Here is a 26,466-nt window from a genome sequence, read left to right as displayed (position 1 = left end):
ACATACCAACACCTGACAATTATTGAAAGGATTAAAAAAACATATTCACAAAAAGTATCTCAGTATCCGACAAAGGGTGGGCTCTTAAAAAATAGCTCCCTTGACAGGGGATATGGTTCACTGGTTAAGCACCACCAGGTTCTTTCCCAGGTACCAAAAAAAACAAACAAACAAAAACAGAGCTAACTTGAAAAATGGCTTCCTTAATAATCTATGACTATTAAGACAAATAGAATAGTTATTTTAAAAGCAGATTTTTGCTAACTATAAAGCACCAAAGTCTATAACCTAGATGAATTAAGGAAATGAATTACTTGTGTTTTTTAATTTCTAAATTAGCTGAATAACTGAAGCATGCTGTCTAACCCTCAGTACCTAAATGAAGTACCAAGATGCTGTCCTTAGTTCTTTTTCTGCTGTAACAGAATACCTGAGACTGGATAATTCATAAAAGAATAGAGATGTGATTTGGCTTCTGGCTCTGAAAGACAGGAAGTCCAAGAGCATGATGGTAGCATCCAGTGAGGGGCTTCATGCTGCATCATTCTCTGGGAGAAAACATGCAGTGTGCAAAGCAAGAGGCAAGCAGGTAGAACTTCCTCTTTTTAACAAGGGCCCACTCCTTAACAATTAACACAATCTTATGATAACACATTAATCCATTGCCTAATTATTTTCTAAAGGTCCCACTTCTTAATACTGTCACAATGGCAATTACATTTCAATCTGAGTTTTGGAAGGTAAACTGAAACCACAACAAATGTTAAGATCCACAGTTAAAGATTTGTTTTTTATGGTACTGAACTGTTCTTATGCAGACACTTCAAGAGTTTTTTTTCTTTCTTTCTTTCTTTCTTTCTTTCTTTTTCTTTTTTTGAGACAGCACCTTACTATGTTGACGAGCGAGCGTGGTCTCAAATTCACAGGCCTAAGTGATCCTCCCGCCTCAGCCTTCCAAGTAGCTAGGTCTACAGGCACATGCTGCTCAGCCAAGTCCAAATATTTTCTTTAAACCTCTCTAATAAATGTGTATTTCTCCGTCAAAAGAATTTGTAGAAACAGAAAAACTCTTATTAAAAAGGGCACTTGGGTCACAAGTGACTAAAAACTATTTCTTCCTTGAAAATTCATGTGAATGTTTGTAGTTGATGCTCTGTGATTTTTTTTTTTTTTTTTAATGTAAAGACACTGGTGATTTAACTTGCCCAAGTTTACATTCTTAAGAAAATGGCTTTTCAAATGCCAAAAGGAAAATGAAAAGGGAGTCAGGCTTCTTATATTTCAAATGGAACTAGGGAGAGAACTAAGTAATGAAATAAACAATTTACATGGTACCCACACATCACAGAACAGGCTTATTTAAAAAACCCAAATAAAAATTATCATACACACACATAATTAATTTCAACTTCCTTCCCAGGCTATAGGAATCAAGGCCCCAAACTATTGAACCACCTGGAAATGAAAAAAACAGTAGGATTACAAATGTGCATGGCCAATTTATTTTCTGAAGTCAAAGCATGTCTTCTGTCACCTTGCAGCAAGTCAATGTGATCTGCATACTGATGTATCCAATGAGTCCTCATGTCTGAAACTAATATCAACCATAAAATCTGTTTGTTTTTTTTAATTGTTGGTCTTCTTTTTCTTGTACTGGGGATTTAACCTAAGGGTGCTCTATGGCTGAGCTACATCCCCAGCCCTTTATTTTTATTTTGAGACAGGTCTTGCTAAATTGTCCGGACTAACCTCAAACTCAGAATTCTCCTGCTTCAGCCTCTCAAATTGCTGAGATTAAAGTATACACCACTAAAAAGTGTTATTTTAACAAGTTTGCCAACACATTATGACCTTAGCAGTTTTATCCTAGAATTCTTTTCAAGTTATTATCACAATCTAAAGAGAACTTTTAAAACCTAAGAACCAGAACTAAAAATCATATCATTCCAATTCCATTTGTCACCCTCCAGAAAAATAAAATAACAGACCCTATAAATATCTTTTCAGGGCTGGGGTTGTGGCTCGGTGGTAGAGCACTTGCCTCGGATGCATGAGGCCCTGGGTTCGGTCCCCAGCACCACAGAAAAATAAAGATATTGTGTCCATCTACAACTAAAAAAAAAATTTAGTTTCAAACAGAACAGCAAATATACCAGTAGTTAAGAGGGTGGGGAGTGTTATATCTATAATTCCATTTTCTACATTGGACCAAATTTTGTATTAGGGAAATGAAAGAAATGCCAAAATTACAATTATGTCACAAAAGTACTATCTGGAGAACGTTTTAGTTTTGGGTTCTTTGGGGTTTTTTTTTTTTGGTTTGGTTTTGGTTTGGGGGGGTTGGTTTTTTTGACATACGTTACCCAAACTGGACTTGAACTTGTCATCCGCCTGCCTTGGCCTCCCAAGGAGCTGGGATAACCGACATGTACGACAGTGTCCAAATTACAAGATAAAATTCCAAAGAAATGAATTCAATAACCTGCACTGTTTATCTTCAGGTGCTTGTATACTCATAACTTTAATGTATGAAGCTCATTGAGAATTTATACTTAAGTTTTTTATTAACAAGCTACCATGATGGAAAATACATTTAAAGTTTAGAAACATATGTTGACCATGTGTGCACATGCAAAGCTTTCAAAGTTGCTTTAAAACGTGAAAATGAGTAGAGCTCCTGTTATCCTTGATAAATGTCAGCTGTCATGTACTTATGTCCAATATACACTATTTTTCACAAAGCAGAGATCCAGAAAGGCCAATTATGAATCCAACAGCTGTGTGCAATAGTTATACATAGCAAATTCTATTCAAGGTCAGAAGTTTAGAGGTTTTCAATATCAACTTCTAAATAATACATCTCTATATGGTTCAATATTACAGATTCAGAAACATATTCTTATTATTAATAACAGTTTGTAAAAATAAAGCCAAAATCACAAGAAGAAAGTAATCATAAGTTTGGCCCATAAGAAATAAGACCATTTATAACAGAGATATAAATGGGACTCTTTGTATAGTGATTCACTTTTTAGATCATTTCAGCTGATGTTTAAGCCAAGAGCATTTATTAAAGTTGCAAAATTAAGTACCACAAGAGCTATATTACTGGCCTGACATTTTTTAATAACAAAATCTGTCCAAATTCATTAAAATTTATCAGGGAGGAGTGGGGAACAGTGCTGGGAACTAAACGTAGAGTCTTTGTAGGAAAATGCTCTACCACAGAGCTACATCCCCAGCCCAAAACTTTTCAATTTGATGTATAATAAACAAACAGAATAATGGGTTTCATTGTGGCTCATCCATTCATGTACATAACATAATTTGATCAATTTCATCCTCCAGTATCTCCCCTTGCCCTCCTCCTCCTTCCCCCTAATTCTCTTCCTCTGTCTCAATAGCCTTCCTTCTATTTTCATGGATCCCTTTTTTCCTTCTCTAGCTTCCACATGACAGAAAACATAAGACCTGTGACTTTTTGAGTTGGGTTTATTTTGCTTAACATGATGCACTGAATTCCTCAACCAATAAGCATAATGGCATCAAATTAAAAAGTTTCTGCACAGCAAAGGAAACAACAGCAGGGAGAGAGTCTACAAAATGGGAGAAAATCTCTGTTAGCAATTCTTCCAAAAGAGGACTCACATCCAGAATATATAAAGAATTCCAAAAACTTAAAATTTAAAAAAAAAAATTTCAATCAGAAACTGGGCAAATGACCTAAGCATATACTTCTAAAAAGAAGTACAAATGGCCAACAATTATATGATAAAATATTCAATATCCCTAGTCATAAGGAAAATGGAAATTAAAATACCACACTAAGTTTTCACCTCACGCAATTTAGGCTAGCAATCACCAAAAACACAAGTAAGGGGCTGGGGATATAGCTCAGCTGGTAGAGTACTTGTCTTTTTTTTTTTTTTTTTTTTTTTTTAGAGAGAGAGAGAGAGAGAGAGAGAGAATTTTTAATATTTTTTTTTTTTTTTTAGTTCTCGGCGGACACAACATCTTTGTTGGTATGTGGTGCTGAGGATCGAACCTGGGCCGCACGCATGCCAGGCGAGCGCGCTACCACTTGAGCCACATCCCCAGCCCATAGAGTGCTTGTCTTGCATGCACAAGGCCCTGGGTTTGATCCCCAGCACCACCAAAAAAAAAAAAAAAAAGAAGACCACCACCACACAAATAATAAATGTTAGAGAGGATGGGGGATGATTCTTATACACTGTTGATATGAAAATATAAATTAGTACAGCCACTATGGAAGTTCCTCAAAAGACTAGGAATGAAACCACCATATGAACCAGCTCTACAACTCTTCTGTATTTATCCAAAAGAATTAAAGCTCCAGTGGTGCATCCCTGTAATCCCAGCAGCTCAGGAGACTAAGGCAGGAGGATCATAGTTCAAAGTTAGCCTCAGCAATTTAGTAAGACCCTGCCTCAAAACAAAAAATGAAAAATAAGAAAAGGCTAGGGATGTGGCTCAATGGTAAGCACCCCTGGGTCCATCCCTGGTGGGGGATAGGGGTGGGTGGGAAGAAATATTAAGCAAGCATACTACAGAAAGAATACGCATACCTGTTAATTGCAGCACAATTCACAATGCCCAAGTTATGCAATTAGCCTAGGTGTCCGTCCACAGATGAACAAAAAAAAAAAGTTGGTTTTTTTTGTGTGTGTGTGTCTATGTGTACACAGAGACTATAAATGTTTTTATATATTATATACACACATATATACAAAATGGATTTTTATTCAGTCATAAAGAACAAAATTGTGTTGTTTGCAGAAACAACTGATGAAACTGAAGACCAAAACTGTCTTTTCTATGAACAATTACTAAAACTTCATCTCCACTGGTTTCCACAGCAGGAAAAAGGGAAACAGATCAGTATCACAACTACTTTTCAGTTTTCTTACAACTTTACAGTTTTCAATATATACTGTGAAAGCTTCACCATTAAAGTAAGCCGACTTAACCTTTGGTCTTTGACTTTAATAATAAAATACAACTATTAATAGGAATTTTCTTTTAAAACCCTCCCCTATACAGTCTAGAACCCATGCTCAAAAAAAAAAAATCACATTTTAAAGTAAACTGCTACATCAATATTTGATTCAAAATATTTAAGCTTTTAAAATTATAAATGCATTGGGTTTCTCTTATCTAAAAGTTAATAAACTTAATAAATACATAAAATTTTAAATTTTAAAAAGGGGGGATGAGGAAACAAGCACTCAGATAATCTTAAGTAAAATAGTTGTGGCTTCTCCACTTGTATCCACAGCCTACAAAAAGTATGGTAAATGTTTTTTACTGTAGTTATAAGCTTGAAAATAATAACTGATGTCTGCAGGTACTGTGCTAAATAGTCACAGGTGTCTAACAAACATTTAATGGACAAATAGGCAAAAACAGATCAGTCTGGAGATGACTTTTTTCTTTATTTAGGAATAAAGTCCTCTCAACATAAACTTAATACATGGAAAAGTTACGCTGCTAGAATTTACATTGGCCCTATAATCACAGGTTAACTTCTAAAATAAAGACTCACTTATAAAAACTGAGGTGACAACTGGGAATGTAACTCAGGGTAGAGTATATGAACAAGGCCCTGAGCTTAATCCAAGAACCACACATAAAAAAAGAAAATAGTAATAATTAAGGTAAGTGCAATTAAAGCATGTGTGTACACACGAGCATTGCCACTTTGGAGACACAACCTAGAATCTCATGTGCTCTACCACTGAGCTACATCCCCAGCCCAAAGCATTACTCAGGAAACCTAGAAATGTTTGAGAAAGACAACAAGCCTTTTGAAATCAGTCTTATGAGACAAATACCATAAAATTCGTCTATGACATAATGCTCTTAATAGTCTTGAATATATTTGCTACATTCTTTAACAGCTTTACTGAAATGTGATTCACATATCCCATGCTGACAACACATAATCGATGGCTACTATATTAAAAGATGTGCAACTGTTACCACAATCAATTTTAGAACATTTTCTTTCTTTTTTTTTAATTTCTTTAGTTAGAGGTGTACACATCTTTGTTTTACTTTATGTGGTGCTAAGGATTGAACCCAGTGCCCCACGCATGCTAGGCAAGCGCTCTGCCTCTGAGCCACAACCCCAGCCCAGAACATTTTCATCATCCCAAAAAGAAACCTAACATCCATAGTTGTCATTTCCCCAATCCTCGCAATTCACTCCCTCCCATCCTCATACATACTCCCTCTCTCTCAGGGCTACCTTGGGCAGTCACTGATTTATTTTTTGTCTCTATGGATTTACCTATTCTGCACGATTCATATAATGAAATTATATAATATCTAGTTTAATTTTTCCACTGGCTTCTTTCACATAGCACGATGTTTTCAAATTCATCCAAGTTACAGCATATAATGCTTCATAGTATTGATATGTATTTTATTTATCTATTCATCAGCACACGAACTTTTAAGTTGCTTTCCCTTGGGCTAATATGAATACTACTGCTCCAAACATATATGTACGAAATTTTGTGTGGTCATCCATATTCTTTTTTTCTTCTTTTTTTTGGGGGGGTGGGGGCAAAGATTTGAACCAAGGACCCAGGGCTTAACCACTGAGCCACATCACAGCCCTTTTGTAAATTTTTTTAATTTCAAGACAGGGTGTCACTAAATTGCTGAGGCTGTCTGAACTTACAATCCTCCTGCCTCGGTCTCCCCTCAAGTAGCTGGGATTATAGGCATGCACCACCGCGCCCCACTGAGCATCCAGAAATCAGTGAGCACTAATAAATGAAAACAGGTTTTGGTGATATAAGCAAAGAAGCCTCAGAAGAGTGGTAACAAACAGAAAGAATCCAGGTTCTTTAAAAAACATTTCTTCTCAAAGCACTAGAAATCAACAGTGAGATTTTAATTATGATTAATACACTAAGAATTCTAATTGAGAAAGTGGACAACATGAAATAAAACATGGGTATTTTAGGAGAGATATGGAAACTAAGCAAAAATTCAAACAGACTATAATAGAAATAAAGAAAGCCTTTAATAGGCACATCAGGACACTGAATATAGCTGACAGGTAAATACCATTAAACTTAAGATATAAATACAAGCCAGGAGCGGTGGTGAACGCCTATAATCCCAGCAGCTCGGAGGCTGAGGCAGGAAGATCACGAGTTCAAAGCCAGCCTCAGCAATAGTGAGGTGCTTAGCAGCTCAGAGAAACCCTGTCTCTAAATAAAATACAAAATACGGCTGGGGGGCTGGGGCTCAGCAGTAGCACACTTGGCTAGCATGTGTGAGGCACTGGATTTGATTCTCAGCACCACATATAAATAAAAAATAAAGGTCTATCAACAATTCAAAAATTAAAATAGGGCTGGGGATGTGGCTCAAGCGGTAGTGCGCTCGCCTGGCATGCGTGGGGCCCGGGTTCGATCCTCAGCACAACATACAAACGAAGATGTTGTGTCCGCCAAAAACTAAAAAAAAATAAAATAAAATAAAATTTTAAATAGGGCTGGGATGGGGCTAAGTGGCAGAGTGCTCCTGAGTTCAACTCCTGGTATCCCCGCCCCGAAAATAGATATCATAATATAAACTTTCAAAACTGAAATGCAAACAAAAATAAACAGAACATCCAAGAATGGAATGACAATTACAAAAGGTATAACAAATACATAATGAGAATACCATTTACATGAAATTCTAGAAATAGCAAAACTAGTGATTTAAAGCAGCTGAGATGGAGGTTTCCTTGGGTTGCCAAGGACAGTAGAGAGGATTAACTGCACAGACATACATGGGAACTTTAGGGACAATGGGAATGATTTGTATCACAAATGTGACTATTACATTTGCCAAAACTCCTTAAACTGTAAATTTAGCTGGGGGAGATGGTACATGCCTGTAATCCCAGCAACTTGGGAGGCTGAGGCAGGAGGATCTCAAGTCTTGAGACTAGCCTCGCAATTCAGTGAGGCCCTAAGCAACTTAGTGAGACACTGTCTCAATAGAAAAATAAATAAATAAATAAGGGCTGAGGATGTATCTCAGTGGTAAAACCCCTGGGTTCAATCCCTCGTACAAAAAATAAATGAATAATTTAAGACTGCTAAATTTTATTATATAATAACTATGGTTTAGTAAATCTTTTATAACCAAGTATTTAAACCAAAGGGAAAATAAACAATGTTTACTGCTAATCTACTGATAATAAAGTGAATTTGTTTTAATAATAAAGCAGGATTATCAAAAAGAAGGTGTACATTTTCTAAAGTATCACCAAATTGAAAATAAATGTTATATTGCTGGTTAAAACCAAGTTTATGTTCAAAACTTTAAGAGCAATGAAAATATTCTATACAAAAAAGCATACAGGGGCTGGGGTTATGTCTCAGTGGTAGAGCGCTTGCCTCGAACGCATGAGGCACTGGTTCAATCCTCAGCACCACATAAAAATAAATAAAATAAAGATATTGTGTTCACGCTGCATGCCTGTATTCCCAGCACCTCAGGAGACTGAGACAGGAGGATTGCGAGTTCAAAGCCAGCCTCAGCAACGGCAAGGTGCTAAACAATTCAGTGAGACCCTGTCTCTAATAAAAATACAAAATAGGATTGGGGATGCGGCTCAGTGGTTGAGTGCCCCTGAGTTCAATCAAAAAAAGATATTGTATCCATCTACAACTAAAAAATATATTTAAAAAAAGAGGGGCTGGGATTGTGGCTCAGCGATAGAGCGCTCGCCTAGCACGGGCGGGACCTGAGTTGGATCCTCAGCACCACATAAAAATAAAGGCATTGTGTTGTGTCCATCTATACCTAAAAAAATAAATATTAAAAAAAAGCATACACCAAAAATGTTCACTGCAACATTATTAATACATCAAAAACCAGATGAAACTGTTTATGTGGGCTTTGGGGGGTTTGTTCTATTTTGTTTTGCAGTAGCAGGAATTAAACCGAAGGTCTCACATATGCTAGGTAAGCACTCTACCACTCACTGAACTACATCCCAGCCCTACTGTATGTGTGTGATGTGATTTTATATATATGTAGATGAATACAATATCTTTATTTTTTTATGTGGTGCCGGGTATCGAACCCAGTGCCTCATGCATGCACTCTACCACTGAGCCACAACCCTTGCCCCTGCCATATGTGGCTTTTAAAAAAAGTACCAAATGAACTCCAGACAGTTGTTACTTCTGGAATAGAAGCACAATAAACTCAAGAAGAAAAACACAGAGGAGGTACCATGTAAAGATCTTCTTGTGTCTTTCAGGACATATAACATATAATATACAATTATGTATATAAAATATTTTATATTTTTTTATTTTTTTTCTAGTTGTATATGAACAGCATGTATTTATTTTGTTTTTTAAATTTTTTTTTAGTTGGGGCACAATACCTTTATTTTATTTGCCTATTTTTATCTGGTGCTGAGGATTGAACCCAGCGCCTCACACGTACTAGTTGAGCGCTCCACTGCTGAGTACAACCCTAGCTCCTATTTGTTTATTTTTATGTGGTGCTAAGGATTGAACCCAGTGCCTCACATGTGCCAGCCCCCATATTGCATCACTTTAATGCTCTAAGTTTAAAAACACATCATGACCCAGGCATAATGGTACACACCTATATTCCCAGCTAATCAAGAGACTGAGGCAGAAGGATGCAAGAAGATCACAAGATCAAGGCCAACCTGAGCAAGGTAGCAAGATCCCATTCGTGGAATCTCTCTCAGTATAACAACATCATTTACAATTATTCTAATATTTGTATTTGAACTGGGGGCTGTGCGTGAAGCACACCTAACAGAAATTCATTCTTACCAGCCTAAAATAAAGAAAATAGAAATTACAGCTCTTAACAAGTCATTTCATTAGTTATCATGCATTTATAATGAGTGGGGGAGAATCTAATCTATTAACAGGCAACTAATAGCTCTATAATAAAGAACCAGACCTGTCAAACACAGAAACTTAAAGCTGCTAAAAAATCTGAGCTCTTCCATAAAATGTGTAAATTGATCATGATGAAGAAACTGATGGCAAGATGAGACTACTACTCCTATTAGCTTCCATGCTAAAAATACTGGTCTTTCTGGTTTTAAGTTTGACAGCTATTATATCCAAGTAGGTAACTTTCAAAATTAACAAGAGGTGATTTTCCTACACACAAATTAAACCTAAAAGGAATTCACTAAAATTGTTTGGTTTTTAAGGCAGAACGGTTTTACAAAATTTCCACAAATGTAGTTCATATTTTAATTAGAAGACAAAAGCAGAATTTATAATCAATACAGCTATCTTAAACTTTAGTAATTAAATTTCAAATGAAACTGAGGGTCAGGAATTAATAAAGTTCTTGCAACTTAGAAGACTATTATTGTGCCATTAATACATATTTCACATCAAGATTCTCGACAAGATTATGGCAGAATACTAGAAACCAGAATTTTAATTAAATGATATATAAAGGCAAATGATAATTATCCTGGCCTTGATAATTCCGTTTTGTTCATTTGCAGTTGCTGGGAACAGAACAAGCTTTCTGAGTACGAGGCAAGGACCCTACCAAGAAGCTACTTTCCCTACCCTTTCTCTATTTTGAGACAGGGTCTCATTAAATTGCCCAAATTGACCTCAAACATGAGATTCTCCTGCCTTCGTATGCCTAGTAGCTGGTATTATAGGTGTGAGTCACTGTGCCTGTCTTGAACATTTCTTAAACCAGTTTTTCTATCATCTGAGTTAAAAACAGGAACACTATACAGTTGAATGAAGGAGTGAAAAGCATTGCCAAGTCCGGGAGAGGTGGTGCATGCCTATAATCCCAGTGACTCCAGAGGCTGAGGTACAAGGCAACTAGCAAAACTATCTCAAAATAAAAAATAAAAAGAATTGTAGATATAGCTCAGTGACAGAGCACCCCTGGGTTCCATCCCTAGTACCACATTAAAAAAAAGAAAACTGAAATTTTCATGAAGTAAATCCTTCAACTCTGAAGAGACTGCAGTTCAAAAAGTCAATTTTAAGACAATGAATCATATCACAAGCTAAGATTCCAAAAATTCAAGATTTTTGATGAATAACCACAGGCATATTTTCATTGCTGGAGTAATATCATCTAAAAAGATTAGTTCAAGATATTAGGGACCAGGGATGGAGCTCAGTAATAGAGCTTTGAGAAGTTACCATGTGAGAGGCCTTGGGTTCGATCTCCAGTACCACAAAAAAATAAAGGTAGGAAAAAGAAAGATATTAGGACAGGGATGTAACTCAATGACAGAGTGCTCGTCTAGCATGTGCACAGGCCCTAGGTTTAATCCTCAGTGTAGCAAACAAAAAAAAAAAGTTCAAGACTATATGCCTTACAAAAACCTTCAGAAGTTATTCAATTAAATATATGCAAAGAAGCTTAATAGTTAATAAACATAGCTTTTTAAAAAAAAGCTAAAACATACAAACAGCCTTTCTTATAAGTTCTAAAATAAATTTTAGGGCTTCTACTTTAGAACATGAAAGAAGAATAGGGTCTAACCCACAATGAACAAGTGGGCAAATTATGAGAAATTATTCACATATTGAAAACCAGGCAGTGAAAAAAATCATGGTTCTTGAGAGTAGGGAAACAATATGGAGAAGGGTATAATACAACATGAGGTCCACCTAAAACCTTCTACCAGGAAGCAATTTCCAGCACAAGGAATGAAAATCCAAACAAGCCCAGCAATCTTGCAAAATTGACAAAATAACCAGACTCAAAGTGGCCACACTGGCTAGACTGACTACACAGCAATTTACAAGTGACTAACAAGACTGGCAAAATGATTCCAAAACTTGTATTAAAATGTGAAAGATTATAATCCTAGCAACTTGGGAGGCTCAGGCAGGAGGACTGCAGGTACATAGTGAGCCCCAACAACTTTACAAAACTTGTCTCAAAATAAAGAGGACTGAGGACATAGCTCAGTGGTAAAACACTCCTAGGTTGAAACCCAGGACCAAAAAAAAAAAAAAAAAAAAAAAAAGATTAGATTAGCCAAAAGAGAAAACAGGAGTGGGGATGGGGGGTTTGAAAGACTTAATACCACTTGATTTTTTATTTCAAGTCCTACTATAAAAAGCTCTACAAGACTTACTATAAAATTTTGTAATCCAGATAATGTATATAGGCCTAAATATACACAAAAGACAGAGACTGATCAAATATGGTCAACTGATTAGATTACCAAAAAATCCAATGGAAAAAGGAAAATCTCAACAACAAATAGCCCTAGAACTGAATATCTGCATTTTAAAAACTGATCCAGGCACTGAAGAGATAGCTGTAGCGTAGACTCATGTCTAGCATACACATGCCCATGGGTCAATCCCTAGCACCAAAAATATATATATATATATATATATATATATATATATATATTAATCCTCAACCCTTTCTTTGCACTATTCACAAAGTTAAATCAAAATGGATCATGGATCATAGACCTAAATATAAAGCTGAAACCATAACCATAAAATGTCTACAAGAAAACACAGGGCCAGTCTCAGCACCTTAGCCAGATCTATCTCAAAATAAAAAATAAAAAGGGATAGGGATGTAGCTCAGGGATAGAGAGAGCCTCTGGATTCAGTTCCCAGTGAGGGGGATGGTGGAGAGACAACAAAAACTGATAGTACTTTCAACACATATCTTAAAGGGTCTAAAATATTTTCAAAAGAAAATTACACAGCTCAATGAGAAAGCAAATCACTCAACTGAAAAACAATGACAAAACATTTAGACACTTTTAAACAAAACATACATGTTAATAAACATAAAAAATTATTCTCAATATCATTAGTCATCATAAAAATGTAAATTAAACTCATGATGTGATACCACCACTCCCCCATTAGAATAGCTAAAATTAAAAAGACTAATAATATTAGTCTACAAGGAAAGCTGTAGAACTTGAACTTTCATAAATTGCAAGTAGATTATAAAATGGTACAGCCACTCTAGAAAAATTAGAAAAGTTTCAGTTTACTATAAAGATTAATATATACTTAAGACCCTGCAATTAACACTCTCGGGTCTTTTACCCAAGAGGGAAAAAGAGAAAAATCAACCCAATGACTTATACTGAATGTTCACATCAGCTTTTTTCATAATAGCCTAAACCAGAAATACAAGTTGTTATACTCACACACAATAAAATATTACCCAACAATAAGAAATAAACTATTGATGCACATAATATCAATGAATCTTAAAAATAATACCTATGCTGTCAGGCGTGGTGGATCATGCCTATAATCCCAGTGACTCGAGACTGAGACAAGAGGATCACAAGTTCCAGGCCAGCCTCCACAACTTAGCAACCCCCTAACCAACTCAGTGAGACCCTATTTCAAAATAAAAAACAAAAAGCTTAGGGATAAATCTAAGCATACAGACACCAGTTTTTAAAACATTTTTAGTTATACATGGACACAATATCTTTATTTTGTTTATTCATTTTTATGTGGTGCTGAGGATCAAACCCAGTGCCTCACATGTTCGAGGCAAGCGCTCTGCCACTGAGCCACAACCCCAGCCCAAGATAGATACCATTTAATCTAGCAGTCCTACTTTCAGTAAGGGGTCCCCCAGCAATACAAAAAATATACACTCGCAAGTTTATTCACTGTAGCATTATTTTAATTACAAAATATGGGAAGCAACCGACAGTATCCATACATAAAAATTGTTTGAATAAACTATAAAAGTTAATGAGATGACGTAAGTAAAGGGAGAATGAGAAATAACTATTTAATAGGTATCTAGAGTTCTGCTTTAGGAAGATAAAATGTTCCGGAAATGGAAGACTGATGGCTGCAGAGCAATATGAATGAACTCCATGCCATTGAACTGTATACGTCAACATGGCAGTTTTTGTTATGCAAAATTTACCATAATTAAAACAAAATGAATAGGAAAGATCTCTTTGATATAATGCAGCATCCTTTCCAGGAAAACTCAGTAAGGGGATGGGGAAGCAAAATGCAAAGACTATATACTACGCCATCTTTTGTCTAAATTAAAAAAAAAAATTATATATATATAAAAATAATCTTCTTAGAGAAAGGGTGGGGGAGAAAGGAGAAGATAAACCAGAATGTTACTTATGAAGAATAAGAAAAGATAGTGTAGAAGGGATACAGAAAAAAATACACCTTTTGTGTAATTTTGACTGGGGCGGGGGTGGGAGGGGTAATGCTAAGGATGGAACCCAGGGCCTTAGCATGCTAAGCAAGCACTCCACCACTGAGCTATGCCCTCAGCCTCAGTTTTGACACTGAAAGCATACTAACATTCTACATACTCAAAAAATAAAACCAACAAAATTTAAAAGGGCACAAAAAACTTTGAAACTCAAGCAACAAATAAATTAACCTAATTTCAATTCATATAGACCATAGTTGGATTATACAGAAAGTAAGGTACAAAGTAAGGATGGGAAGGAGAACATGGAAGAAAGGAAGGAGGGATAAGGAGGGATACATGGTCAATCCAAGTTTTGGGGGTGTGTTTTGTTTGAAGTGGTACTGGGGACTGACCCAGAAACTTGTACATACTAGGCAAGCACTCAATCACTAAGATACTTGGATTGAGGGCTGTGAGTGTAATTTAAGAACAAAATTTTAATGATTCACTCTTGTCATGAGCAGAATTGAGGGTAGAGGGATTTGCAAACAAATCTTCCACTCATTTTAAATGAGTTTATTAGGACTAGGGTGTAGCTCAGTGATAGATTTCTTGCCTAGAATGTACTACCCACAGTGCACCACAAAAAAAAAAAGTTTATTGTAGTAAAATGAACAAAGTAATTCTAAAATTATCTTAAATTATAGAGTTATTAATTATAAATGTATTAATAATGTTGAAGGCCAGAATTCTCACAGCATAAGACATTTAAAATATGAAATACAAACCCTAAGAAAAAACACTAGACATAAAAGTTGGGAATATTGATATAAATTCATGATTTCTAAAATATGTATATGCATGTTTCTGTGAACATGACTATGCGTGTGTGTGTACAGCCTGCATATTTCCTAGCTCTGTCTACTAAAAGGGCCAAGATGAGAAGACAACTCAAGAGCAATAAGGACATTTACCACCCATAGTTCCTGGGTCTCTAATACATAAGGACACAGGAACCCAGTTGAAAGAGCGTAATGGGACCCAGACATGGTGGACTAAGCCTGTAATCCCAGCAACTCAGGAGGCTGAGGCAAGAAAATTCTGAGTTTCAGGCCAGATATGGCAACAGAGGGGAGCCTGTGACAAGAAAAGAAGAAGGGAAGGAAAGGGGAGTGCTTCACTGGCCAAACCTACAATTTGAGCAACATAATAAGGTAAAGTAATTAACTGTAAACTATTCAAAACAAAATAATACTTCATTAGTCCATACCAATAAAGCTCTTGATTACACAATAATGCTAAGAGCTCACTGGTAAATGTAAAAGGAATGCTGAAATGAGAAAATAACCAATTTGCAACCATCACAGTAAAAAAAAAAAAAAAAAAAAAAAAAAAGCTGGATCAAACAAGATTCATCAATGAATACTAAATCTAGGAAAAACAGAGTAGAATCACAATATCTATATTATCTCCTATGTTCACAGTTTATTGCTGGGGTCAAGGACAGGCAGATTACACAGTGGAGAAGCCTGGCAACACCTTGGCCAAGTGGTGAAAATTAGCATCACAGCAAGGGACAGATAAACATGTGCCTCCAGAATTTATGTTCTCAGGATATAACATCACCTATACAATATTTCAGCCAAAAATACAAAACCTAAATCTAATCACAAGGAAACTTCAGACAAGTATAAAACAAAGGACATTCGGGCTGGGTTTGTGGCTCAGTGGTAGAGAACTTGCCTAGCACATGTGAGGCACTGGGTTTGATCCTCAGCACCACATAATAGCAAATAAACATATTGTGCCCATCTACAACAAAAAAAAAAAGTTCAAATAAATAAATAAAATGAAGAAAATTCTATTAAATGGGGCTGGGGAGGTAGCTCAGTTGTAGAGTCCTTGGCTAGCATGCACAAGACCCTGGTTTCCATCCCCAGAACAGTTCATTGTTGGAGATGGGGGCTTCAAAAATGTCAATATAATTAAAAAAATAAAGAAAGGCTGTAGAAATATCCCAGGAAAAAAAGAGATTTAAGAAAAATAGTAACTAAGTAGTACCTGACCTCAGGCGGGATTTTATACAAGAAGAAAATGTTATGAGACTTAATTATATCAAATGGTAAGGCTGGAAAGTGGACAAGTTTGTAGCAATGTCTATTTATGAAGCTGTTAAATGTACAATGGTTATATAAAAGAATTACTCTGTTCTTCAGAAATACAATAGAAACATTAGAGAAAAGTAGCACAATCTTATTACCCTCAGATTGCTCAGAATGTAGAGGGAGAGTGGGAACAGGAAAAAAAGAGGCAAGAGGGCCAGCACACATGAATCAAATAATACAAGTATGTGAGTCTAGACAAAGGATATCTCAACTTTCTTCATACTGTATTTTTATAACTGTTGTAAATATGGAAACCAATTTCAAATAAAGTTGAAAAAACTATAGAGAGAAGGAGAAGGAAAAGGGGAGGGAGTGTGGAATGAATTTAATAAAATCCTGTTATATGCATACATAAATGTACCAAAGGGAATTTCACCTTTATATATGTAGAAAGTACCAATTAAAAATAAAGGAGGGGCTGAGGCTGTAGCTCAGTGGTAGAGAGCCTGCCTAGCATGGGTGAGGCACTGGGTTCAATCCTCAGCATCACATAAAAAATAAATACATAAATAAAGTTATAAAAACATATCTTTAAAAATAAATAAAGCAAAAGGAAGATCAATAGAGTAAAGGAGGGAGAGTGGAAGAGGAAGAAGATAGGGATTAAAACCAAATTCCTTGTATATATGATATTGTCAAAATGAACTCCTATATATAATTAAAATGCTCTAATTAAAAAAAAAAGATGGAGATTATTCTCTGCTATGTCCAGAACAGAACAGAATGTGTACATATCATATTTAATTGAGGGATTTTGTAGGGAAGTTGCAAGAGCTAAGGCTGGTGGCTTACATGGATTCCCAGTAAAGCACCATTTTGAATGTCAAGAGAAGGGAGTTTATGAGTTACATACACATCTCCCTCTACCTGTAATGGGAATGGAAAGCAGGATTTCCTACATACTCAGCAAGCACTTTACCAAGGACCTATACCCCCAGTACCTGTACTAATTTTTCCCCTGTAAACCAGAGAAAAAAATTTATTTAGAAAGATCTAGGGCTGGGGATGTGGCTCAAGTGGTAGCGCGCTCGCCTGGCATGCGTGCGGCCCGGGTTCGATCCTCAGCACCACATACCAACAAAGATGTTGTGTCCGCCGAGAACTAAAAAATAAATATTAAAAATTCTCTCCTCTCTCTCTCTCTCTCTCTCTCTCTCTCTCTCTCTCTCTCCCCCCCTCTCTCTCTTTAAAAAAAAAAAAATCTAACAAAATTATAATCAGGTACAAAAACAGTAGATAAGTAAGCTGTAAAGACCCACGAACAAAAATAAGCATGAAGTTATGGGGTCTTGGCCTGAAGGAAGCTAAAATTAGAAACAAAGTAGAACAAATACAAAAGACAGGAAAATAGCAAACCAGATAAGTCCTGTTTACTAAAAATATCAAAGAGGAGTAAGATTCAAAGAAAACTCAGATTTCCAAATGAGCTAACCAAGAGGATGGTATTACTAACCAAAATAAATTTAACTAGCTCAGCAAACATAACTGCTTTCTAAGCTATCAAACTTTTTCTATTTTTTTTTCCTATTCTGCTGCAACATTAAAGTGAAGAAGGGGCTGGGGATGTGGCTCAAGCGGTAGCGCGCTCGCCTGGCATGCATGCGGCCCGGGTTCGATCCTCAGCACCACATACCAAAGATGTTGTGTCCGCCGAGAACTAAAAAATAAATATTAAAAAATTCTCTCTCTCTCTCTCTCTCTCCTCTCTCACTCTCTTTAAAAAAATAAATCAAAATAAAATAAAATAAAGTGAAGAAAAGGGTTAGATAAAATGTTATTTGCCAGTACAAGATGGGGGAAAATAATCTTCACAAGGTAAACAGTCAACACGGGTGAGAGCTGATTCAGATTTTGACTAAACACCCTTAAAATAGCCACTGTTCGGTGTGTGTGTGTGTGTGTGTGTGTGTGTGTGTGTGTGTTCACTTGAATATTCCAAGTCCACTCATTCAACTAGTATTTGGTGGGGGGAAGAGGGAGTACTGGGGATTGAACCCAGGGTCACTTTGCCACTGACCTACATCCCAAGCTCTTTTTTATTTTTCTTTTTTTTTTTTAAAGACAGAGTCTCACTAAGTTGCTGAGGCTGTCCTCAATCCTCTAGCCTAAACCCCACCCGACCCCCAACCCCAGTTGCTAGGATCACAGGCATGAGTCACTGCACCTGATCTATTATCCTTAAAAAGAAAACATCAAGCACCAAACAACTTTAAACAAAATTACAAATTAAAGAAAAGGGTAGTATCTTCAGAAGATTAAAGTAAAAAAATTACAATGAATCAAACAGAAAGGAATTAGTTACCTGGCTATGCAGTCAAATGATGTTCAAGTGGGAATTTATTTTTAATGGTCTCCGAGTCCACTGTTGAGCAAATATTTTGATTCTGTGGACAAAAAATAAAGAAGGTTCAATTTTATTGTCCTTTCTTCACGTAAGAATTAGTATTAGTCAAACTAACCGTTCCCATCTGTCCCTTCCCTGAACATGTGAAACAAACTAAATGTATCAAGTACAATGCCAATCTTCCTAGAATTTGAGTAGATACCTTACTTAGCCATCTATAATACTTCCACTGGCGTGCGGGGGGGGGGGGGGGGGGGGGGGGGGGGCCAGGCATGACATACACTTCCATCACTGTTTCTACACATGGATAGTGCAAAGTGGGGTATACAGAGGAGACCAGCTCCAAGTCCTGAGAAGTAATGAAAATGATGAGTATTCGGAAACTGTAGGTATCCTCATACACCCAAATTCATGTTCAAAAGAGAACAATTAAAGCCAACTTAATGCATTGGCAGAAGCTAATGCTTAAATACCTCTATCCAAAATAACCTATACTAACCACATAAAGGGAGAGAAGGAGAAAGAGATAAAAGGAAACGTACAAGGGAAGAAAAGTCCCAGATGTTTCTTACCCTCTATTAAAGTATGCATTTAGGTTACCAAAAATGAGTGTGTGTGAGTCAGAGTGTGTGTTGTATGTCTGTCTGTCTGTCTGTCTGAGGGGGCGGGGAGTTTACAGGATATTTAAGCCAGAGACACTATATTACTGAGCTACATTCCCTAGCCCTTATTTTTTGACACATGGTCTTGCTAAATTTCCCAGGCCAGCTTCGAACTTTAAATCCTTCTGCCTCAGTCTCCTGAATTGTGAGATTACAGGTGTGCACCCGAGTGCCTAGTCGAAAAAGAAATATTTTAAATACGGAAATTAGGGGCAATTTTTCAAAATAATATACACTCAAATACATGATCATATAAATAGCAGGATTTTGCACATCAAGAAACAGGGAGCAGGGGGCTGGGGATGTGGCTCAAGCAGTAGCGCGCTCTCCTGGCATGAGTGCGGCCCGGGTTCGATCCTCAGCACTACATACAAACAAAGATGTTGGGCCGCCGAAAACTAAAAAAAAATAAATATTAAAATTCTCTCTCTCTAAAAAAAAAAAGAAAGAAATAGGGAGCAGGGCTGGGGTTGTGGCTCAGCGGTAGAGCACTCGCCTGGCACATGTGAGGCCCTGGGTTTGATCCATCAGCACCAAATAAAAGTAAATAAAAATAAAGTCATTGTGTCCCTTTACAACTACAAAAAAAATAAATAATTTTTTTTAAAAAAGGAAGAAAGAAATAGGGAGCAGATTCTGGTAAAACAAAGAAGTAAGCTAATAAAAACATTCACCTCTCCTTATGAATTCACAAGTTTAACAGTAAAGTAACATCGATATCAAGACAACAACCATGACTACCATGTGCCCTAAAGTTAAAAGCAGTCATGCTAGAATTGGCAGGGCTAACAGGAAAGGGCATAGAAAAAATGATACATTCATAAATTCCAAGGAACAAACATATTATAGGCTATGGTCAATTTACACAGAGTACACAGGGGCCAGACAACCACAATCCTGATGCAAAGTATGAATGGTCATTGCACTTTTGAAACCCAAAATAAAGAGGAGAAAATGGAGGGGGGAGGGAAGCACATCATATATGGTTTTTGCAAAAGGTAAGAGGAGTAACAGTGCTGTGCAATGACATGCCTATTTGCAATCGCAGCTCCTAGTTTATAGTGAGATATATGCCAAAAGTAGACTGGCTACATTTAGAGCCTGGACTCCATCTTCCAATCTATAATAATAATGATTAATTGCTAACATAACAGTTACAGAACAGAAGCTTTAGAGCAGTCCAGATCAAGACTGGATTCCCAGCTCTTTCACTTACTTGCTAGGCTTGTAATCTAGGCTTACTAAGCCTGGTCAATTTAAGATTCTAGGGCCTCAAAAAAGAGAGAGAAAAAAAGGTTAAATGGAAGGGTAATTTGATAAAGCTCTTGTGAGAATTAAATGAAAATACATATAGGTAATTTAAGTAATAAGTAATAAGTAATTGGTACCTAGCATAGCCCACAAAACCTCAAAAAAAAAATTATTGTTAACCAAACAAAATGCAGACACACAATATAACAAGAATTTCCAAGCACATTTAAATAAAAGTAAAATTTAAAATAAAAAAAGTAAAATCATTTGTTTCTGTTTTCAAAATTGTTTTCGAATTTTTGTGCTGTCCCATTTAACTAGAGGAAAACATAGGGGAAGATAGTCAGAACTTCTTTAAAGAACTCCTAAGATTTTTCTGGCCCTCATTTTAAATCAGGTTTCACTTCAGATTTGTTTTTAGTTGTTTTTGTTGTTATTGTTGTTGTTGTTGTTGTTTGTTTTAATGCTGTTGTTCTGCTTTTTAGAAGGGTGAGGTGAGACAGTAGTGAGGTGGGTAGCACAGAAGTAAAAGAGTTTTAGGTAAGGAAAGGAAGTCAAGTCAGAAAGTGCCAAGTACCTAACAACTGACCCAGGACACAATCAGTTACTGCTGCCTACTGTGGGAAGTTAAGGAGAACCCAGTTAATATTCCAATATCCCACAACTGGTTTTCATAACTCTTCCTCAAAGAAATGTTGACACTGCCAATCTGCACCCTCAGACAAAGACACACCATCTATAAATTTCTTTCCTCCCAGCCTATAGTTCTTCCAGATAGACTACAGAGATTCCTAAATTGTCAACACCAGATGACTGGCTTGTCTACCAAGAAACAACATGGACACAGTCTAAAAGTACTACACAGCAGGATTCTGTAAAGCACGGGACCATTAGAAAAACTGGGTGAGTTAAACTTGTCTAGAACCAAGACAAAGTCAATAATACCAGGTTTCCCAAGACATGTTTTATCTTTATCAAAAACACGCTGATCTTACCACTTTACACAATTATGACTTTAGATAATCACACATACAAAAACCAAATCACACTGACATAAAAACTAAATATGATATTTTCTAAAATATTAGATAACTAAAAAGGAAGGAGGGAAAAACATTAGTTTATCTACTGCAATTAACAGAAAGGTAACTGATGGACCCACATTATCAAAACCTGTATTACCAGTGATCAAAATCCCTTCATCAAGAGCTAAAGGGTAAAGGGGGGGGAGGGTAATACTGCTGAGCTCTGTTAATAGCCAGTCTGAGAAGATGTGCCTCCAGGACAGAACAAAGAATCAAATTGAGAGAGGGGAGTTAATAGAGGAAAATCCAAACTATAATACTAATGCTTAGAAAGATCAACAGAACAAAAAGCAACCACTGAATATTATGAACATGTTTTTCTTTGCTGTGGAACATGGAATGGGGTGAGCAATCTACTATCAATCATATTTAAGTTCATTGTTCTTTCCAGGCCATTTGCTGGCACGACTCAAGAGACTGCCTTCTCAATTTCTGAAATCATGGAGATGGGAAGTCACCATCTTTGGGAAAAAACAGCTGTTGTCCACTAATCTTCGAAGTACTGCAGAATAAGTTGATTCATCAATTAATTTTCAGGTTACTTAAAGGTTGCATAACATTAGTGTTAAGTTTAACATTCTTTCACAGGATTATTTATCAAGTGATAAATATAGCCTTTGTTGAAACTGCAACAATAGGTTTCACTTGGAACAATCTATCGCAAGCAACCTGTAGCTATACTGAAAGGGAAAGAAGATCTGATGTAAATTTAAGATGCCATTTATTTTGAGGTACACAGACTTAACTCAGTGAAACTTTTTTTTTAACTACTTATTTCTTAGTCCATTATTTCGTGTTTTGTTTTGTTTGGGGTGGGGGAGGTTAGTGGGGATTGAATGACTGGAGCCAGGGGCTTTTTGCCACTGAACAAAACTCCCAGTCCTGTTTTGTTGTTTTGATTTTTAAAAGAGACAGGGTCTCACCAAATGCTGCGGCTGGCCTTGAACTTGCAATCTTCCTGCTCAGCCTCCTGAGAGGCTAAGATTACAAATATGCACCATTAAATACTATCATCTTTTTGACAGAGGAGAAGAACTGTTGCAACAGGCAAGTAAAATACTGACAGGATTTTAAAAAATGATATGTATTACCACTTAGCCCATGCTATGTTCGAATAAGGATCAAGTTGCCTTGTAATAATTTATTCTACATGGCCCTTCAATAAATTATAATACATGTTGAATTCTAGGTAGAGTCAACCTGAAAATTCAAATGATGCAATGAAAACAGAAGCCTAGGGTTCAGAAAATGTAGGTTTTATAAAGTCGAGATTCTTGAAGTGACTTATTTAATGCAATTAAATGCTTGCTGTGTATCTATCAAATGCCAGGCACTGCACTAACACTTGGAAATATAAGCAAATCATGGTTACTGTCATTAATTAAGAAAGCAGAAGCAGGTATAAAAAGCCACCAAAATTTCTAAAGTGAAAAAAATGTTCACATAATAACCACTTGAGCATCAATATATCATACTGAACTATAGCCCAGGGATAAAAGAAAGAATCAAAGTGGAAGAGAGTCCCATGATAGTACTACAGAATAAAACAAAACTTCCCTACCCTATTCATAGAATTATTGTGTTCATGGTAAAGCACCATGTAGATTTAAAAGAGGGGAGGGGAGAGAGACACAAGCCCAAAAGCACTTCAACAAAAAAGATAAATGAATCAGAATGTGCAATTTCTGCAATTACTGCTCAAAGTTATAACCAAAACGCCATTGAGTTTCTTTATAAAAGGCAAAGAAAAAACTTTTGTAAAGTTTGGGACATTTATATGAAAATTACATGGGACACAGGAAACCTAAACGGGTTGTGTAAAGGTAGCTGAAAGTAAAAACCAGTTTCTACTCAATATATCCAGGAAATTATGTCATACATTTTGCTTACACGACACTGCCCACTGAAGAACAATGGCATTGAACTATTCTGTATTTTTGTAATTTCCTTAAGAAGAGAACTAAAAAATCCAGTCAGCAGACCAGTTTATTAACACCTCACATCTTTGGCTGAACTGGAGTTGTAATGACGAGGTTACTGAAACAGGCATGCCAGCGAGCTGCTAGCTGGTGCTTGTTCTGCCTCTCTCCCCCCTCCTGGAAAAACTGCATGCAGTGCTGCACGATCACACAGAATAAATACAGGAAAGAGGGTGGGAGGGCTGGGTGGGGAGGTGAGCAAAACTCTGGGCTCCACCAGTGGAAGACGTTCCACAAGAATTGTTACAGGGTCAAAAGTTTACAGTGGTTTCAATTTCACCTTTTAACAGCCAATCAGGAAACAGACTGCATGCTGACCCCTCAGGCTGCAAATGAACATTAACTCATTGACTTCCAAGACTGCATATATTGCTTTTTTTGTAAGGCTTTCTTCTTTTTCTCTTTTTTAAGGGTGGGGAGGAAGAGAGAAGGGAGAAACATCTTAAGTTCAAGGTGACAGTTTTATTTTAAACAGCTGTTTCAGGGGAGAAATAATCAAGTAATTATCCTCTTTCTCCTTGAAATAAGTTTTTTTTTTAATCCTGTGGTATCTAAAACAACCAATCATTAATGCTAGTATCAAGATGAAGAGTGAAATTTAGGCAAGTCAAGGAGCCAGTTTTACCCCAATCAGACAGCAATTCTCATACCAATTTTTGGTTTTAAAAAATTATACATATACACGTGTATAATGTGTGTTTGTATATATATGTTTTTTTCTTTTGGGGCTAGTTGTGTTTCCAGCAAACTCAGGTAATGAAGACAGTTATTTAAAAGTACTTACACATCAATTTTTTGTTTGCAAAGATTCCCCATCTCCTCCCCAAGATTTATTAATATAAACCTGCAGTGTGCCTACCCTCTTCATGCAGTGGATCTGCAGAAATTAGGTAAAGATCCACAATTTAAGTTTCCTTTTCCTATACGTTTCTTGAAACATTTCAGGAGTAAACCCAGGAGTAATCCTTTATACACAAACTCAGGAGTGAACCGTTCTAGCAACAGAAATAACTTCTCCCCTAATTAATTTTTTATGTAAATATCCTCCAAATGAAGAAATCAATAAACTAATCCATCAAATGCTATTTTGAACATTCTATATTTAACATTGAGCAAGGATAAAAAAAAATTTGATTCCAGCTATTTGGGAGACTGAAATAGGAGGATAGCTTGAGTCCATGGGTTTGAGGCCAGCCAGGGCAACATAGCAAGACCTATATCACTCATTCATTCCTTCATACTCACATATATGCATAAATGTCTATATTACATACACCTTAACTGTACCACATTTTAAAACTAGATTCCTTTAAACACTGCAGGATAAAGTGAAATAGCTACACAAACTGCTCTACCAAGAATATCAAATAAATACAAAATCTGCAAATAGTGAATACCTCTCTCACTGATATAATAGCTGGTTGAATTCTAATAGTCTTAGTGACTTAAATTTAAGCTTATATTTAGAAGTCCCAATAGGCACCACCACTGCTGAAGGAAATGATTTCACACAGGATATTAGTTCTTATTCAAACCGGCAAAATAGACACCAGTTATTTCTGAAAACCCAAAAGTAGTCAATATACAGAAGTCTTACTTAACATATAACTGCTAAAGGATCCCATAGTACATATTATATTTCATAATGTATAGTTTGTACAGCAATTTAATGTTAGTTTCAGATAAATAAAATTAATGCTGATGTATCATTTTTCTTAATTCAGCATTTAAGAGTAATTTTCTAATGACTCCCAAACCCCCATGATTTAAGTTTGTGCATATTTACTAATAAAAAAATCTATAATTTTATGATAGATTTTCTTTTTTTTTTTTTTTAACGGCAATGGTTTGAAGAAGCCTTCTGTGTGCATGTATGTATATGTGATTAGAGGAACCTTCTATACATCTTTTTATAAGATGGCTTCATTTTAAAAGAAAATGGATGTGATAAAATTTTACATCAAGTCAGCATGTTAGCAAGAAGCTTTTTGGTGTGTTCTGAATTTGATTAATACAAGCCAAGGTCACTTCCTGAAAGATGCCTACCACTGCAGCTGCCGGCAAACTAGGCTTTAGTACAAGGCTGGGGGGAAGGGAATGGGTGATGGCATTTATTAACACTCAGGACTCCAACCACAGACAGCTATACTGGGAGAAGAATGAGTGGCAAGGAAAATCCCAGAGTTGAAATATTTCCATTCCTTAATATTTAAAAACAGACTAACTCAATATGCATAATGTTCATGTCAAAATTATATCAAAATTATATTCACTGCTACAATGTGTAAAAGCTTTTATTTAATGCTATACAGATAATTTAACAGACATTGAAGTAAACTCAACATTTAACACAATGTGACCTGTATTTGCCATGCAAAGCATCTACAAAGGAAGATATAAGCCCTTGAAGAAAACAGAATCAGATTCAAATTTCTTTTTCTCTAAAACCAAGTGTGGCCTAAAAGTCATGAAAGCATAAATCCAAAACCTTATTGGAAATTAACTAATTTTGTTCTGAAATTCGACTTGATTTTTTTTCTTACCGCCATTAATACAAATGTTAATGTGCCTGTCTCAAAAAACAATCATTAAAACATCATAACCTACAACTTGAATAAATCCTCTCCCTGAAGATTATTCAATGATTTTATTGAGCAGTCACAATGCACTGCTAGGAAACAATACTAAACACTTTGCCTGTACTCTCTGAAGTGCTATACACATTTCAATGAACTGGATAAGAATATTAGGTAGAGTAAGGAAACCTACATATTCCTATACATTTTC

General features: G+C 36.2%; 1 protein-coding gene across 6 annotated transcripts in view; it reads right to left on the bottom strand.

Moving 5' to 3' along the window:
* Positions 1-26,466, bottom strand: part of NCOA3 (nuclear receptor coactivator 3) — a 123,843-nt gene that overhangs the window by 47,249 nt on the left and 50,128 nt on the right. For all 6 annotated transcript variants that reach the window (XM_081289576.1, XM_081289580.1, XM_081289579.1 and 3 more), the window contains exon 2: positions 18,661-18,742. The gene's annotated coding sequence lies outside the window, so the exon portion shown is untranslated. The remainder of the gene's footprint in view (positions 1-18,660; positions 18,743-26,466) is intronic.

Source organism: Spermophilus citellus (assembly GCF_964194105.1).
Source record: "Spermophilus citellus genome assembly, chromosome: 4".
NCBI classification, from domain to species: domain Eukaryota; kingdom Metazoa; phylum Chordata; class Mammalia; order Rodentia; family Sciuridae; genus Spermophilus; species Spermophilus citellus.
This window is presented reverse-complemented; position numbering and strand designations above follow the sequence as displayed.